Here is a 7,859-nt window from a genome sequence, read left to right as displayed (position 1 = left end):
ACATATTAGACCATTTAAACCCATTGAAACTTAGATTAAACCAAACGCATATCAAAAAACAGAAAGCAGAAACGCTTAATAATACAAAGGACAGAAACAATGGGCAATTAAATGGAACCCATTCCACGGTGTTCCAAAGAATTAAATTCTATCATGAAGTCCAGAGATGGAAGAGAGCAACGTGGCAGCCTGGCATTGCATTGGCAGCATGCAAACTCTCTGACGTGGCTCTCACTCAGCCTCATTCTTCTCTGCTTCCCCACCATCATCCATATCACATATATGATATGTCCAAATCCTACCCATTCGCCGTCTGATAAACGATCAAAAACTCAACGTCTCTGTCGTTTACCTTCCCTCCCTCGAATACGCGGCAACGCCGTTTGCGTCCCCCTCTGCCCCCTGTCCATCCTCTCCCCTATATACAAACAACCAGCCTCTCGCTTGTTTACTCCCAGCAAGCACGAGCAGCTTCGTCGATCATGGCGTCATTGATGAACTCATGGGCCTTCTTCATCCTTCTGATCTCCCTCCTGTTTACGCGCCCTCTTATGCTAATAGAGGACCCCTTGTGGGAGGGAACTGACATTCCGGACGTCAAGTCCAACAGCGAGGTGCAGGATCTGGGGGCAGATTTTCGGTGAGGAGTACAAACGCAGCTTGAGACTGTGGTGGAATCCGCCGGACGAGCCGCTGGATTTCAGACGAGTGGTGGAGGCACAGAGGCAAGTGGTGTCGGGGATAAAGTACTACCTCAAGATCTCGGCGTCGCAGAACAGGAGAGAGAGGATGTTCGATTCGGAGGTGGTGGTCAAGCCTTGGCTTCATTCAAGCAGCTCCTTCACTTTGCTCGTTCTCGTTCCAGTACAAATCTCAACAGATAGCAAAAAGACTCATCCTTTCAAGTTTCAGGCGCTCATCAACAAATACTGGAAACTTCAGGCCAGGTTCGGATTGTACAATATTATGGGAATTACTTTCTGATATACTTTCGGTCAACCTCAGATCTGGAATCCTCAAGGACCTGTCATAGTTCTACAGAAATGGTGTCATTTTTCACTACTATAAAAAATTTAGAATAGCCATGTGCCAATATGCTCTCATGCAACTTGTCTGCAATGGATCTTTTCACATTTGGCATAGTGCAAACGATTGGAGAAGCTCTTTGTTCTTTCTTGCAGTTTGATGAAGGCAGCTTATAATATGGTTTATGGTTTTGGAGTCATTTTCAATTTAGAAATGAGCCTTCCTTTACAAGTTAGAGGAATAATTTCATAGCCAGCAGGTTGTTACGAAAGGTTGTTTGGATATGTTTCAATTTACAGAGAGTTTTGGGGCATGTTTAGTAGTGTTGTTTCCATCAACGTTCATGGTTTACAACTTTTACTTCAGGATCCATTCATTTTGTGGCTCAGTTTTCTGTCGAGTTGGCTATTTAATTTTTACCTATCTATAGAGTATTTTTTTTTTTTAAAAAAAACAAATTATAGGAGCTTTGTTGCTCTTTTCAACGTGTAATATTAATAAAAATATGTGGAACATTAACTTGTATATAAAAACTAACTCAGCAGTGTCTTTTGTTTAGGAAAAAAGAAAATAATATTTGAAGCAAAATTTTGGGAGGGAAATTTAAGAACATGCAAACGAAGCAAGCTGATGTCATCTACTCATCGAGACCGGCATATTTTGCTTTCAACTTTTTTTCCCCCAAAAGCTTTCAATTTCACTAACTTCACATATTAAACAACTAATAAATTAAATGAAAAACAACAGGAAAATACCCATCCCAGGGAAAAAAATAAAAAAACCTAAGGAGGGTATAGAGTTCTGAAAAAAGATCATTATCAGATATAATAAATTAACAGAAGAAAAGAAATTATGTAAAACATTTTACAACCATCATCATAGATGCTGTAGAAGGAATAGTACTTAAAAGCTAAAACATTATGATTATATATAATATATATATATAAGATGTTTGGATTACTCAATTGTTTGCTTATATGAAATGAGAACTTGGACTTATGGGTATGATTCTCATTAGAAGACATGTGAAAATTCATTTAGAAAAGGCTAGATTTTAAACGCGTTCATAGATTTGCATTGCTTTTGTTCAAGTGTAAAATTAAATCAAATCAAGCCAATCAATTCATACATTAGAATACTAATTTAATTTTAACATGCAAACTATCTATTGTAACATTATGATACTGATCTTTCAAATTTTACATCATCTTTACACTCTGCATATTTCTTTCTGCTACAATTAGTATCTCCTTCTACAATGTCTATACATCTGATGCACTACATGACAACTTTAAAAGCCATATAGTGTACAACTAGCTACAGAGTCAATAAAAATTTATCAAGGCGGATGTATAAGTACCTTCCACTATCTGAAAAACACTCACTAATTGAGTTTTCATGCAACTCACTTGTATAGCCAACTTATAAACTAGATGTACTCAAAAGTTTGTACTACATTACAGAGAAATCTTCATCAAGCCCTTCTATTTCTCCTCTAAGTTTGTGCGGCTGGATTATCAAAACAGAGACGTTCATAGAGAATTCTGGTCCCTGAAAGAACATCTCCAATTGGTCCTAATTCGGGACATTGTTGCCAATCATTCATCCCTTTTGTTAAAATAGAGTTCACTCCTCCTCTCGCCCCACAATCACAAGTGAATATTGACCCTCAAATGACCTTAGAGTAGAGAAGGTCTCTGCTGAATTTGCAAGATGCTTCTCCATGTACGAATCCGACCTCCAACCACTGTCTTTCATAGAATTGCGCGCGAAGTACTCGTCATCTAGCTGGATTTCTTCCTCCTCCTTCACTGAAGGGACCTTGTGGCCTGCATATATTAAGACAATCTGAACCAGTATCTACCAGAAACCTTATCACTGTGAGTTTAATTCCTGGATGCTTTGATACTCTAGTAGCATAGGCCAAAGCTTCTCTATCATCTTGTCCTCCAACAAAAATGACTGCCACTTGTACTGATACACAAGATTTTGAATCTTCTCAATGGATCCATTCCTCTGTCCACTAGAATCCCCACAGAACAAGGAGCATTTGACAATAACTGTTCCATAAAATAGCTATGCAGTGAGAATTAAGATAGAAATGTAGAGAGTAAAAAATTTCTTCTTGTGTAAAAATTGAAAAAAAAAAAAAAAAACTTCAGTTAAAGAAGAAGATGAAGAAGAACCTAGGACCTTTAATTTTCTATTGATTCTAACAGTTGAACAAACTCTTGTCTTGGATATATTATACCCGAACTAATATTACTTCCTTTCTTCTTTTAAACCAACAATTCTGTCTATTTTATTTATCAAAGTCTTAACTGACTAATTCTACATATTGTCTTTAATTATTTGAACCATACGGGGAAAGAACATCTTTTTCAGGTTCTTCAAGTTCTTACATTATAAAATAAATGTTCTATATTCTATGGATTATGTTACACATAACATGTTATATTATTCAATATAATGCATGAAAATATGCGTCTAGTCAAATATTGTGAAGCATGTAAAGCTTGGTTTTGATTACATTACCTTTTTATTCACATGTCTGAACCCTGGATTGCCTGAATCCAATGTTCCATTTTCACGCTGTGTCCTATGAAATGGTATTATGATGAGGGCAATCATCAAGTCCTCTGCTAAATTGGCTATATCTTGGGCCATATTGTTGAAAGTTGAGAGAGCCAAGGTTCTTCTAAGTGTTATCCCATCACCATTCTTCTACATAAGCTTGGAACAATAAAGTCACCTTGTCTCTCATTTCCACCACACCTTTGTCCTTCACAATCAACGTGTCTGCTCCTTGAACTTCCTCTATTGTCGCTGCGATTCCCCCTGTGAGCTCTATCATGTCTGTGACGTATACGAGGATTCCAGGATCTGCTGTGCCTCTTGTGATCTCCATCAAGTTAATCGCCGATCGAACATGTTGGGGTCCATGGACGCATAGAAGTATCCTTAATTCCCTCATTGGATCGAGCAATTGAAGAGCCATTCTATGGGTAGGTGCTCTTTTCTTTGCGCGTTTTATGATCTGTGCTACTACTGCTGGGGAAGGCAAAATTGTGAGGAATATAACGACTATCATCACTATTCCGGTGGATGTACTGATTCCACATTGCATCTGATTGCACAAGACCAAGAGTAAATCAATGATTAATGCATGTGTTTTCTGCTGTGTTTGTCTTAACTTCATAGAAAATTGATGGGCCTACTTGATGCGGTGTCAGCTTATTAAAATGTGCCTTCGGCTATGACAAGATACTAATTTCAGCAATAGACGATCATTTGCGGAGAAATAAAATTGAACTTTTGAGCACTTGAATGTATAGAAGCAGTGGAGAAGCCAAAGATACTAAATCACGTTTGCTTATTAAAATAGAATGCAATAGAATGGATTAAAAAATAAAGATAAAAAAAAACTAAATCACCCTTTTCCCCATAATAAGCATGATAAAACTCATTAATATATATTATAAATGTGGGAATATTATAATTTCAAAAATCTTATGTATTATAATTCTTAATTCCATGAACTAAATTACTCCTCCCCCTCATGAATGTGCTCATCTATCTCCTTTGATTATCTTAGTTTTACATTTATTTTTTCAATCCATTCCATTCTAACAAACAAACTGATCTAAGGATATCTTTTGGAGGACCAACAGGTGCTAATGTTCAAGTCTTGAATTTTCAAATGAATGGAATGAGTTCCTACTTGCAAAGCAGGCAATATTTAGATGTGACATTCTATCATTGGGACTTTGGTTTGATTCCTATTGGTTAAATCTCAGAAATTGTATATCCATGCCTCTCTCAATCTTAATATGTAGAACCATTTTTACCCTCACACATATACTGCAGCCATTACTATTTGAGTCCCACCATTTAGTCGATATATCCTATTAATAGTTTCAATGTGAGTCTTAAGATGTTGGATTTTTTAAATTTCACAAGGTCCCGATTCAATATACTTGTACATTAATGCTAATCAAGAGAATGCTGGAAATACCAATTTACAATCACAGAGACTTCATCTTTTGCAACTTTGTAGCCCTGGAAACTGAGAAAGAGGAAAGAAACCATGAAATCAAAATTCACTTACTGCCTTGATGGCCAAATAGATATGAAAATGGCCCTTGATGGTGAGGAGCAACCCATTGCAACTGAATCATTCCAATTGAATCCCATTATTATCCCTAAAAGAAGTATTCCTGCAACTTTACCTAACTATAACTGTCCCAATAAGTAACAATAGTCTTGCCCATGTATCTAATTTTCCAGGCTCAAACTTCCTTAGATCAGCTGCATAACCCATCCACAGGAAAAATATGGGGAAGAAAATGTGGTCAACAATAGTTAATTTTGCTGATAACCCATTTGGAAACTCTTCCTTCTCTAGGCAAACATATCCCAGCCATGAATGCACTTAGAATTGCATTATAACCATAAGGGGGAGATATGGCACATGCTAAGACCATGAAGGCTATAACAAGCAACCAAATGTGACCCTTCATGGGTTTCCCTTTCTGGGTTTTCATTATTAACCCAGTTCACAAACCAGGGCGAAACCAAGGAGTAAAAAGCACCTGCACTAAAAGTGCACAACTTGTGGCAATGATCCTTCTCATGTGATTCTTCTCATTCAAGTCAATGCAGTAATTGTGCATTGGTATAGCAATGTAGCCAATTGAAATGATCAAAGAGCATATGAAATCTGAGTGCATCCCTGCTGCAATGACAAGCTTCCCTATATCAGACTGCCTATTTTGAGGCTCGTCAATAGACGGGTCAGCACTGGCGAGGCCGTGCTGGAGAGAAGCGTAGAGAAAGAAAGGGTGAATCCTATCTTGTGTTGGTTAGGAAAATAGTGAAGAAATGAAGTTGTAACACATGCTATGATGAATGTAGAGATTATCCCTGCATAAGTAACTTGAGCATCTCTGGTAGGTTTCTTGATGAGCACAAGAGGATCCATTTCTATCCCTAAAGCAAACATGTAACATATCATTCCAATATCAATGATGAATCCAAAGGTCTTGTTGAATTGTTCATATTCATTACGTAGAAACCCTATGTTCCCCACAATCAGTCCTACCTGCATCATTGTGAACAGCATTAGAAGCATTCAATCCCTTTGATTTCCAAAAATTATTGGGAAAAATATGTCCAATTCTGTTGGTAATTTTAATGAGAGGGAAGCTTACAGTATGTCAGAAGCAATGCGTGGTTGTGAATAAGGTTTTAGTAGGTAATGTACACCATTGCAAATAACTACCATCCCCATAAAGATGGCAAAGTTTTTTCCTACCGAAAACATGAGTGAACCCAGTTTCTCAGAACATGGGTCTAACGCAAACCTGAAACTGTTATTCATGGTAGAACTTGACATCTTGGCTGGTTTGATTCGCACTAGCTTCCTCTGTTTCTTTCTTCTTTGAATACAAACTCACCAAAAATTTCCTTTTCTTCTTCACTTTCATTTTTGTTTCAGTTATCATTAATTCTCAATAATTTTTTTCCTTCAATTTTTTTTGTCAAGCTTTTGCAAGGGTGAGTGGTCATCATTTGATAGCTTAGTTTTAGGAGACAGTTGTGGAGAACAATTGTCAATTGTAGGATTTCTAGAGGGTGAGAAGAAGACGGCGAGAAAACGGAAAATATGGATAAGCCAAAGTTATTTCCTAATTATGTTTGACCTTTTTCTTAATCAATTTATTATACATATTATATTCCTTTAATTATTATTCAAAAAACCAAAATCTTATCTTGTTCTCTATTTGTTCTGAAAATTATGTTATTCTTTTTTTTAATTTATTTGTTGTAAATGAAATTAATTGTTGACATAATACCTATTTTATACAATTTAATTGTTAGCTTATCTTTGATATCACGTTAAAAATTAAATGATAATTTCATTTGTATGGAAATTGGAAGAAATTTTTTCAATATATTCATAGAAATAAAAAGTTTAAGAGGATTCAATGTAATTTTTGACATGATTTCTAATGGAGTAGAATGGATAATGAATAATTTGAGTATTATTCCATGCGCGCGTTTTACAATGAATAGTGTATATATATTTATAGTGTGGTCTAATCAATAAGAGAATGATACGTGTTACAAAAGGAATGATCTAGAATTGGTAGTGTGTGAAGATCATGTGATGTGTTTCAACATTCTCCCGCAAGTCAAACTGGAACAGAAGAATAGTAAGACTTGATCTTAAAGCAGCAAAGTGAGAAGAAGGAAGAGATTTGGTGAGGATGTTCGCTAATTGATCTTTGGAAGAGACATGGAAGATGTGGAGCAGGTTGGCTACCATACGTTCACAGGCAAAATGATAATTAAGGGAGATGTTTTAGCCAAGAGTGGAAGACAAGATTGGCAACTAGATAGGGGCACCTAAGTTGTTACAATAGAGAAAGGGTGCTTGAGGCTAGTCAATGCCAAGTTCATAAAGGAGACTTTGAAGCCAGATTAGTTCACTGGTAGTGGTAGCAATAGCTTTGTATTCATCTTCTGTGCTGGATTATGCAACTATTGGTTGCTTGTGTGAGCTCCAGGCAATGTGATTTAGACCAAAGAAAATGGCAAAAGCACCTATAGATTGTAGGTCATCTGGATTTCCACCCCAATTAGCATCCAAAAATGTAGAGAAGGTAAGTGAAGTTGATGGTCGAATGTGCAGAGTAAGATGAGAGGTGCCTTGCAAGTAATAAAGTATTTGTTTGACTGCAGTCCAGTGGGTTTCCTTTGGGTCATGCATAAATTGACAAACTCTATTTATAGCGAACGTGATATCTGGACAAGTGAAATTGAGATATTAA

At 36.6% G+C, this 7,859-nt stretch overlaps 1 pseudogene; it reads right to left on the bottom strand.

Moving 5' to 3' along the window:
- Positions 1–2,478: 2,478 nt before the first annotated feature.
- Positions 2,479–6,421, bottom strand: LOC129314125 (cation/H(+) antiporter 28-like; annotated as a pseudogene).
- Between the last annotated feature and the right edge of the window lie 1,438 nt (positions 6,422–7,859).

The sequence above is a fragment of the Prosopis cineraria genome, unplaced genomic scaffold, assembly GCF_029017545.1.
Source record: "Prosopis cineraria cultivar Desert tree isolate PC_DT_omini unplaced genomic scaffold, ASM2901754v1 PC6, whole genome shotgun sequence".
NCBI lineage: Eukaryota > Viridiplantae > Streptophyta > Magnoliopsida > Fabales > Fabaceae > Prosopis > Prosopis cineraria.
The sequence above is the reverse complement of the archived record's forward strand: the minus strand, read 5'-3'. Positions and strand labels throughout refer to the sequence as shown.